We start from the raw sequence: 9,071 nt of genomic DNA on the forward strand, positions 1-9,071 counted from the left end.
AGAGAGAGAGAGAGGGATGAGACAGACAGAGAGAGAGGGATGAGACAGGCAGAGAGAGAGGGATGAGACAGAGAGAGAGAGAGGGATGAGACAGAGAGAGAGAGAGGGATGAGACAGACAGAGAGAGAGGGATGAGACAGGCAGAGAGAGAGGGATGAGACAGAGAGAGAGAGAGGGATGAGACAGAGAGAGAGAGAGGGATGAGACAGACAGAGAGAGAGGGATGAGACAGGCAGAGAGAGAGGGATGAGACAGGCAGAGAGAGAGGGATGAGACAGGCAGAGAGAGAGGGATGAGACAGGCAGAGAGAGAGGGATGAGACAGACAGACAGACAGACAGACAGACAGACAGACAGACAGACAGACAGACAGACAGACAGACAGACAGAGAGAGAGAGGGATGAGACAGACAGAGAGAGAGAGGGGGATGAGACAGGCAGAGAGAGGGATGAGACAGACAGAGAGAGAGGGATGAGACAGGCAGAGAGAGGGGGATGAGACAGGCAGAGAGAGGGATGAGACAGGCAGAGAGAGAGGGATGAGACAGGCAGAGAGAGAGGGATGAGACAGACAGAGAGAGGGGGATGAGACAGGCAGAGAGAGAGAGGGGGATGAGACAGGCAGAGAGAGGGATGAGACAGACAGAGAGAGAGGGATGAGACAGGCAGAGAGAGGGATGAGACAGACAGAGAGAGAGGGATGAGACAGACAGAGAGAGAGGGATGAGACAGACAGAGAGAGAGGGATGAGACACACAGAGAGAGAGGGATGAGACAGGCAGAGAGAGAGGGATGAGACAGGCAGAGAGAGAGGGATGAGACAGACAGAGAGAGAGGGATGAGACAGACAGAGAGAGAGGGATGAGACAGACAGAGAGAGAGGGATGAGACAGACAGACAGAGGGGGATGAGACAGACAGAGAGAGAGGGATGAGACAGACAGAGAGAGAGGGATGAGACAGACAGACAGAGGGATGAGACAGACAGAGAGAGAGGGATGAGACAGACAGAGAGAGGGGGATGAGTGTGATGAGAGGATGAGAAAGGAAAAGGGGGAAACCTGTGTATCTCCCTTCTCTCTCTCTCTCTCTCTCCCCTCTCTCCCCTCCCTCCCTCACTCTGTCTCTCCCCTCCCTCCCTCCCTCCCTCCCTCCCTCCCTCCCTCCCTCCCTCCCTCCCTCCCTCCCCTCCCTCCCTCCCTCACTCTCCCCTCCCTCCCTCCCTCCTCACTTTATCTCTATCCCCCCTCTCTTCCCTCCCTCCCTCACTCTGTCTCTCTCTCTCTACACCTCTCCCTTCTGCCACTCTTGCTCCTCCCTGCCAACTGAGAAGGGATTTGTCCTATCTCTCCCAGCTTAGTTTTCTATTGTGTAGAGAAAGCAAAGGGAAGACGGGAGGGAGGGAGGGAGGGAGGGAGGGAGGGAGGGAGGGAGAGGGGTAACAGAGACAGAGAAGATATATAGAGAGAGATACAGGGTTAAAGACAGAATATATATAGAGAGATACAGGGTTAAAGACAGAATATATATAGAGAGATACAGGGTTAAAGACAGAGAAGATATATAGAGAGATACAGGGTTAAAGACAGAAGATATATAGAGAGAGATACAGGGTTAAAGACAGAATATATATAGAGAGATACAGGGTTAAAGACAGAATATATATAGAGAGATACAGGGTTAAAGACAGAGAAGATATATAGAGAGATACAGGGTTAAAGACAGAAGATTTTCCATCCTAGTGGTGGCTCTGCCTCACCACAGCCATAGATATATAGAGAGATACAGGGTTAAAGACAGAATATATATAGAGAGATACAGGGTTAAAGACAGAATATATATAGAGAGATACAGGGTTAAAGACAGAATATATATAGAGAGATACAGGGTTAAAGACAGAAGATGTAATATGTTATCATGCCTGCTACATAAATAAATAAACCACTAGGATGGCTGTGGTGAGGCAGGGCCACCACTAGGATGGCTGTGGTGAGGCAGGGCCACCACTAGGATGGCTGTGTTGAGGCTGGTTCACCACTAGGATGGCTGTGGTGAGGCAGGGCCACCACTAGGATGGCTGTGGTGAGGCAGGGCCACCACTAGGATGGCTGTGGTGAGGCTGGGCCACCACTAGGATGGCTGTGGTGAGGCTGGTTCACCACTAGGATGGCTGTGGTGAGGCAGGGGCACCACTAGGATGGCTGTGGTGAGGCAGGGCCACCACTAGGATGGCTGTGGTGAGGCAGGGCCACCACTAGGATGGCTGTGGTGAGGCTGGGCCACCACTAGGATGGCTGTGGTGAGGCAGGGCCACCACTAGGATGGCTGTGGTGAGGCTGGTTCACCACTAGGATGGCTGTGGTGAGGCAGGGCCACTAGGATGGCTGTGGTGAGGCAGGGCCACCACTAGGATGGCTGTGGTGAGGCAGGGCCACCACTAGGATGGCTGTGGTGAGGCAGGGCCACCACTAGGATGGCTGTGGTGAGGCAGGGCCACCACTAGAATGGCTGTGGTGAGGCAGGGCCACCACTAGAATGGCTGTGGTGAGGCAGGGCCACCACTAGGATGGCTGTGGTGAGGCAGGGCCACCACTAGGATGGCTGTGGTGAGGCAGGGCCACCACTAGAATGGCTGTGGTGAGGCAGGGCCACCACTAGAATGGCTGTGGTGAGGCAGGGCCACCACTAGAATGGCTGTGGTGAGGCAGGGCCACCACTAGAATGGCTGTGGTGAGGCAGGGCCACCACTAGAATGGCTGTGGTGAGGCAGGGCCACCACTAGGATGGCTGTGGTGAGGCAGGGCCACCACTAGGATGGCTGTGGTGAGGCAGAGCCACCACTAGGATGGTATATCTTCTGTCTTTAACCCTGTATCTCTCTATATATCTTGTCTTTAACCCTGTATCTCTCTATATATATTCTGTCTTTAACCCTGTATCTCTCTATATATATTCTGTCTTTAACCCTGTATCTCTCTATATATATTCTGTCTTTAACCCTGTATCTCTCTATATATCTTCTGTCTTTAACCCTGTATCTCTCCATATATCTATGGCTGTGGTGAGTCTGGGCCACCACTAGAATGGCTGTGGTGAGGCAGGGCCACCACTAGGATGGCTGTGGTGAGGCAGAGCCACCACTAGGATGGCTGTGGTGAGGCAGGGCACCACTAGGATGGCTGTGGTGAGTCTGGGCCACCACTAGGATGCTTTGCGTTAAAAAGAGGCATAAAAGTGCTGTTTTTCTTGTTGTTGAGCGATTTGCCTCATGATTTGTCAAGTCAAACACAATCTCTGTCCTTCACATGGGAGTGCTGCTGCAGTGTCTTTAAGTTTCACTCGGCCCCGCGCCAAAGCTCAACGCTCTCCACGTTTCTACGGATATTTGTTTCGGTCATTTCAGTAGTAATGAGTGATACATCGGGACGTTTCATTATTTGTGAACACTACATATATTTCCTAGTCAAATCTCTACATCGTTCTTCCTTAAAGGAACCAACAACTATCTGTCGGTATGTCTTTCATGAGTCCGTTGTTGATATAGTCCCAACAATCAAGTTTTCAACATATATAACTTTTAACAAATACAGCCAGTATGATGCATTTAGCATCAAGTGGTGGTGGGTTTTGTTTAACACAACACAATGATGCTAACAACATAGCTACACTGACGCTAACAACATAGCTACACAATGATGCTAACAACATACTCTGATGCTAACAACATAGCTACTCTGATGCTAACAACATAGCTACACAATGATGCTAACAACATAGCTACACTGACGCTAACAACATAGCTTCACAATGACGCTAACAACATAGCCACACTGACACTAACAATATAGCTACACTGACGCTAACAACATAGCTTCACAATGATGCTAACAACATAGCTACACAATGATGCTAACAACATAGCTACACAATGATGCTAACAACATAGCTACACTGACACTAACAACATAGCTACACTGACGCTAACAACATAGCTACACTGACGCTAACAACATAGCTACAATGATGCTAACAACATAGCTACACAATGATGCTAACAACATACTCTGATGCCAACAACATAGCTACTCTGATGCTAACAACATAGCTACACTGACGCTAACAACATAGCTACAATGATGCTGGCAACATAGCTACTTTGATGCTTACAACATAGCTACACAATGATGCTAACAACATAGCTACACTGACACGAATAACATAGCTACACGTTGATCTGTGTGTGTGTCATCAAGTACAGAGATGTCACAGTGTAAGATCGTCAGCCAGCTCTCTGATACTGCACTAACGCTAATGCTAACGCTAACGCTAATGCTAAAGCTAAAGCTAATGCTAACGCTAATGCTAACTGAACACACACACATTAACATGACCAGTGAATTATTTACATTTTACATTTTAGTCATTTAGCAGACGCTCTTATCCAGAGCGACTTACAGTAGTGAATGCATACATTTCATACAATTTCATACAATTTCATACAATTTCATACATATCATACATTTTCTTTTCTGTGCTGGCCCCCCGTGGGAATCGAACCCACAACCCTGGTGTTGCAAACACCATGCTCTACCAACTGTGATGGTGTGATGAGTAACCTATTAGGCTGAGACCTAATAAATGGTGCGACTTCCCAAAGATAATGATCACATGTCTTCAGCTCAGTGGACTTTGGGTCAAACAGCCAGCCAGTGTGTAACAGCTGAGGTGTGTGTGTGTTGCTCCTCTTGTAGAGGACTGTAGTTATCTGGCATTGGGGATGGGATGTTCTCATCCCCAGCAGATGTCCTGTAGCACACTCACTGCTCCCTGTAGGGCTGGGTGAAGAGTACCCATGTGGCAGTGCCAAGCCCCGGGGGAGGGGGGGGGGGCAGATACTCTGCCAGCTGAATCACTAGAGTAGGTGTGTCCACGCACACACACACCCTCCCTCCTGAGATCCAATCCCAGAAGGCCACCCACTCCCCTAACCATGTCTAAAACACACTCTCGATGTCCCTCAGTTCAATTCAGTGAGCTTTGTTGGCATGATTATCTCTCTATACCTCTCTGTCTCTGTCTCTGACTCTCTCTCTCTCTCTCTCTCTCTGTCTCTCTCTCTCTATCTTTCTCTGTCTCTCTCTCTCTCTGCCTCTCTTTCTCTTTCTCTCTCTGCCTCTCTTTGTCTCTATCTTTCTCTGTATCTCTCTCTCTCTCTCTCTCTGTCTCTCTCTCTCTCTGTCTCTCTCTCTCTCTCTCTCTCTCTCTCTCTCTCCCCCTCCTCTCTCTCTCTCTTTCTCTCTCTCTCTCTCTCCCCCTCCTCTCTCTCTCTCTTTCTCTCTCTCTTTGTCTATCTTTCTGCCTCTCTCAATTTAATTACATTTAAAGGGATATATTGGCATGGGAAACGTACAGTTGAAGTCAGAAGTTTACATACACCTTATCCAAATACTTTTAAACTCAGTTTCACAATTCCTGACATTTAATCAAAATAAAAATTCCCTGTTTTAGGTCAGTCAGGATCACCACTTTATTCTAAGAATGTGAAATGTCAGAATAATAGTAGAGAGATGTAACGGCTGTCTTCTGAAATGAACCAAGGCGCAGCAGGTATGTGAATACTCATTTTTTATTACCCAACAAAAGGAGTAGAGCATCCACAGGAACAACACAAAAGGGTGGCACCAGTGACAGTTCTGCAGGCTATAAAAGCAGTGCAAAAAACAACCACCCACAAACCCAAAGAAAAACACACACACCTATATAGGACTTCCAATCAAAGGCAACTCAACACACCTGCCTTCAATTGGAAGTCCCAAATCAACAATCAAACATTCACCTACACAAAAACTGTCACGTCCTGACCCCACTACCCCCTCTACTGGTCAGGACGTGACAGTACCCCCCCCTCAAGGTGCAGACGCCGGGATGCACCTAAAAAAGGAAAACAAGAAAATCCCCAACAAAATTTAACACCTAAACAATAAGGGAGGGAAGGGAGGGTGGCTGCCGTCACCGACGGCACTGTGCTACACCCTCCCTCCCCAACCCACCTATCCTGGAGGTGGCTCAGGTGCAGGACGTGGACCTCGCTCCACCTTCGGCGTCGCCCACTTTGTTGGCGCCGATAGCTGCGCCGGGCAGACGGGCCACTCGGGCTGACCCTGGCAGACGGACCACTCTGGCTGGGTCGGAAGGCATGCGGGCCACTCGGGCTGGGTCGGAAGGCATGCGGGCCACTCGGGCTGGGCCGGAAGGCAGGAGGGCCACTCGGGCTGGGCCGGAGGGCAGGAGGGCCACTCGGGCTGGGCCGGAGGGCAGGAGGGCCACTCGGGCTGGGCCGGAGGGCAGGAGGGCCACTCGGGCTGGGCCGGAGGGCAGGAGGGCCACTCGGGCTGGGCCGGAGGGCAGGAGGGCCACTCGGGCTGGGCCGGAGGGCAGGAGGACCACTCGGGCTGGACCGGAGGGCAGGAGGACCACTCGGGCTGGACCGGAGGGCAGGAGGACCACTCGGGCTGGACCGGAGGGCAGGAGGACCACTCGGGCAGATCCTGACAGACCGGGAACCCTGGCAGATCAGGGCAGGCGGGCACCTCTGGCAGAACAGGGCAGTCTGGCCACTCCGGCAGAACAGGGCAGTCTGGCCACTCCGGCAGAACAGGGCAGTCTGGCCACTCCGGCAGAACAGGGCAGTCTGGCCACTCCGGCAGTTCAGCGCAGTCTGGCCACTCCGGCAGTTCAGCGCAGTCTGGCCACTCCGGCAGTTCAGCGCAGTCTGGCCACTCCGGCAGTTCAGCGCAGTCTGGCCACTCCGGCAGTTCAGCGCAGTCTGGCCACTCCGGCAGTTCAGCGCAGTCTGACCTCTCTGGCGACTGTTGACTGGCGGGCAGCTCTGACGACTGTTGACTGGCGGGCAGCTCTGACGACTGTTGACTGGCGGACAGCTCTGACGACTGTTGACTGGCGGGCAGCTCTGGTGACTGTTGACTGGCGGGCAGCTCTGGTGACTGTTGACTGGCGGGCAGCTCTGGTGACTGTTGACTGGCGGGCAGCTCTGGTGACTGTTGACTGGCGGGCAGCTCTGGTGACTGTTGACTGGCGGGCAGCTCTGGTGACTGTTGACTGGCGAGGCTGGGCTGACGCACTAGACTCCTGATGCGTGGGGCTGGTATTGGACTTGCCAGCCTGGAGACACGCACCTCCATGCTAGTGCGTCTAGCGGGAAACACCGGACCGAAAGGGCGCACTGGCGGTCTTGAGTGCAGGGTTGGCATCACTCCTTCCGGCTCGATGCTCCCCTTGCCCTGGCACCTGCGGGGCGCTGGTACTGGGCGAACTGGGCTGTGCGTCCGTATAGGCGAGATGGTGCGTACCACAGCGTAACATGGCGCCCTCCGCCTCATACGCACCTCCCTGTAATCACGGGTAGCTGGCTTACGGCTCTTCCCTGGCCTGGCCAAGCTACCCGTGTGCCCCCCCCAAAAAAAATCTTGGGGCTGCCTCTCGGGTTTCCTACCCAACCGTGTTCCAGCAAAACATTCCCGTTGGTTCCTCTGTCCAGCTGCCTCCACTCTCCTGAGTGCCTCCACCTGTTCCCATGGGAGGCGATCCCTTCCGGCCAGGATCTCTTCCCAGGTGTAGGCTCCCTTGCCATCCAGGACGTCCTCCCATGTCCATTCCTCCTTTTTTCTCTCCTGTGGCTTCCTCCTCTTCTGCTGCTTGGTCCTGGTTTGGTGGGTGGTTCTGTAACGGCTGTCTTCTGAAATGAACCAAGGCGCAGCAGGTATGTGAATACTCATTTTTTATTACCCAACAAAAGGAGTAGAGCATCCACAGGAACAACACAAAAGGGTGGCACCAGTGACAGTTCTGCAGGCTATAAAAGCAGTGCAAAAAACAACCACCCACAAACCCAAAGAAAAACACACACACCTATATAGGACTTCCAATCAAAGGCAACTCAACACACCTGCCTTCAATTGGAAGTCCCAAATCAACAATCAAACATTCACCTACACAAAAACTGTCACGTCCTGACCCCACTACCCCCTCTACTGGTCAGGACGTGACAAGAGAATGATTTATTTCAGCTTTTATTTCTTTCATCATATTCCCAGTGGGTCAGAAGTTTACATACACTCAATTAGTATTTGGTAGCATTGCCTTTAAATTGTTTAACTTGGGTCAAACGTTTCGGGTAGCCTTCCACAAGCTTCCCACAATAAGTTGGGTTTCTTTTGGCCCATTCCTCCTGACAGAGCTGGTGTAACTGAGTCAGGTTTGTAGGCCTCTTTGCTTGCACACACTTTTTCAGTTCTGCCCACAAATATTTTATAGGATTGAGGTCAGGGCTTTGTGATGGCCACTCCAATACCTTGACTTTGTTGTCCTTAAGCCATTTTGCCACCACTTTGGAAGTATGCTTGGGTTCATTGTCCATTTGGAAGACCCATTTATGACCAAGCTTTAACTTCCTGACTGAAGTCTTGAGATGTTGCTTCAATATATCCACATACCTTTCCTCCCTCATGATGCCATCTATTTTGTGAAGTGCACCAGTCCCTCCTGCAGCAAAGCACCCCCACAACATGATGCTGCCACCCCCGTGCTTCACGGTTGGGATGGTGTTCTTCGGCTTGCAAGCCTCCCCCTTTTTCCTCCAAACATAACGATGGTCATTATGGCCAAACCGACTTGCCAAAACTATAGTTTGTTAACAAGAAATTTGTGGAGTGGTTGAGAAACAATTTTTAATGACTCCAACCTAAGTGTATGTAAACTTCCAATAGACAATAAACAAGGGAAACATTCCACTCAAATGTTATATTATTGTCTATGTTCAGTGTTGTAACAATGTGCAAGTAGTTGAAGTAGGAACGGATAAATAAACATAAATATGGGTTTTATTTACAATGTTGTTTGTTCTTCACTGGTTGCCCTTTTCTCATTGCAAGGGGCCACCGATCTTGCTGCTGTGACTTTACACACTGTGGTATTTCACCTAACAGATATGGGAGTTTATCAATGTTTGTAGAGAGAGGGGAGAGAGAGGGGAGAGGGGAGAGAGGGAGAGAGA

This window comes from Salmo trutta, unplaced genomic scaffold (genome assembly GCF_901001165.1).
Source record: "Salmo trutta unplaced genomic scaffold, fSalTru1.1, whole genome shotgun sequence".
Taxonomy (NCBI): Eukaryota; Metazoa; Chordata; class Actinopteri; order Salmoniformes; family Salmonidae; genus Salmo; species Salmo trutta.